The sequence below is a fragment of the Brassica oleracea genome, chromosome C1 (genome assembly GCF_000695525.1).
Source record: "Brassica oleracea var. oleracea cultivar TO1000 chromosome C1, BOL, whole genome shotgun sequence".
In the NCBI taxonomy this organism is placed as follows: domain Eukaryota; kingdom Viridiplantae; phylum Streptophyta; class Magnoliopsida; order Brassicales; family Brassicaceae; genus Brassica; species Brassica oleracea.
Genome location: NC_027748.1, coordinates 5818686 through 5821138, shown reverse-complemented (window position 1 = coordinate 5821138; position 2453 = coordinate 5818686).

Genomic DNA, 2453 nt, shown 5'->3' with positions numbered 1-2453 from the left:
AAAATTTACGTCGTATTTACGAGGAAATAGTTTTTCCTCGTAAAATACTCGTAAAATTACATCCACTTTACGACGAAACAGTTTTGTCGTTACGTTACGAGGAAATAACGATGACTTTAGTTTTTCACGTAAATTCGTCGTAAACTCGACGCAAATTTACGAGGATTGTTTTTCCTCGTTAATTTTCGTCGTTAAGCATGTGTTTTCTTGTAGTGAGAAAATTAAGGTTTCGCCGTGTAAAAATGGTGTTGTGAGAGAGAGATTTGAGAGAGATTCTCTCTCTCCTCTCTCTACTTTCCGTCCTCTATTTGGACATTTCTTGGCTAGGTTGTTATTTGTTAAGTGTCCCAACAAAAAGCCGATATCTAGAGCTTAGACTGATATTGCAGAAATAACCCGAAGGTGTTGTTTCCTTAGGTTGATACAAAAACCTCAAATATTATATTGTTTTTTGGATGCTTTTGTTTATGCCGATGTGTCGCCATCAGTCAGATGACTCAGATCAACATGGAAAGAGACAAATAACGATAAAATTAAAAGATAAAATGCCTACGTAGAGAGTGATTACGTCATTGTGAATGCAAGAAAATGTCATGGCACACACATACACTATGAGCTTTCCGGTGAGAGAGATAGAATAGAGAGATTGTTATCCTGAAGCAAACAAGATTTGAAAAGAGAATCGGACAAAAAAATTAATTGTAATGAAAACCTTAGAGAGAGAAAATATATTTAACGATTCTGATCCAACCCTTATCAAAATTTCAGATTCTGCAGTGTTCTTCTTTGTACTGTAGTATTGGAAATTTCTGAGTAAACTAGAGAGATATCAACCACAAATGTTTTTTGTTCCTATTTCCTTTGTTGTTAAGTTTCTATCTATCCATAATTTTCTTTTTCTTTTATGGTAAAACGGTACAGACAGTTCCCAAATTTCCAATATAGTTTAAGAGCTTGTTTCATCTTCCGATTGTTTTTTTTTTTGTACTTAGCTTTCGAACTTAAATGCAGAAGAAATGTAAAAGATACAAGCATAAGCCTTAGTGTTTTAGGGCCCAGCCAAAGCCCAATAGAAAATTTTAACTAAACACATCAAAAGACCAAAGAGGCCCAATCAGAAAGAGGTAATTGTAGAGACGCGAGGGGAGAAGAGACGATGATCACGACGTTTGCACTGTCGAAGAGCATAATCAAGGGAGAATCTAGACAAGCCAAGTCTGCATGAGCGAAGGGGAGAGTGTCGGGCTTGAATCATGAAGAGACAAGATTCTGTTTCGTATTTGTCTGCCCAGAAGTCGAAAGATGGAGTCCGGTGATCGGAAGATCTGGCGATGAATCCTTGCATTCCTCTCGGTCCAGGTCCAGTACATGCATCCTTGCCAACATATTCTAAGTAGTGTTGACTTCGTTGAGTTCAAGCTTAGCAACTGTAACTGATCCATTACTCTCTCCCACCTTCTTTCAGGAATGATACCACAGCGCACCGAGCATGATTCCCATAGATGCCAAGCAAAGGAGCAATCGAAGAAGAGATGATTTCGACTCTCTGTTGCAGAGTTGCAGAGAACACAAGATGGGTCAGCTTGGAGCCCCCATCCAAGAATGCGATCTTTTGTTGGGCAGCGGTTCAAGACAAGCAAGGAAGTTATGTCGGGGAATCCCACTCTTGTTCCACACAGAGCGATACCAAGGTACAGAGATTCCATCCTCACAGAGCTTCCCATAGATAAGACCAGTGTTATAGCGTTGATGTAATCGACCATCTATTTCCCATTCATAATGATCTTCAGTGTCGCTTAGCTGGATTGTAGTGAGTAAAGCATGTACGTTTACCTGAGCTTCCGATCTTGCAGGTGGGATCATCCATGTATTATTTCTGAAAAGCGAAGCAACAGTTGCTTGCGCAGGGATTCCCAAGGAAGAGCTACCCGGAGAAGTAAGATAAAGTCTCAAGGAACCATAGGGCGTCCAGTTATCAGTCCAGAACCTACCAGTATGGCCATTTTGTACTCTCAGTTTTATAAATCCATAGATCAACGCACTGAGCTTCAGTAGTTTATTAACTTGCCAGGAGTAACGCCTATTAGGAGCTGATTTTTGTCATCTTCCGATTGTTCAACTAGATACATGATGCCTTCTTTAGTTTTCTCCAAACTCCTCAAGAATAAAAAGTTTTACGCACAAATAACCATTTTTGTCATACTTCTAAAATCTATTTTCCAATGATGATATATTACACACGCAATGATGAGTAGACATGAAACTCAACATATGATCTAAATGTAAATTTTGAACTTTTCTAATCCTCCTTTTGAAGATTGAATAACCCCTCTATCATTTTGTTAAATGAGAATATCATTCATTATCAACATAAAAATGGAGCTTCAGAAATTTTCTGATTTTGGTAAATTAAAGATTCTCATATTAAGCAAAAGAGTATTCATCCGTGTGAT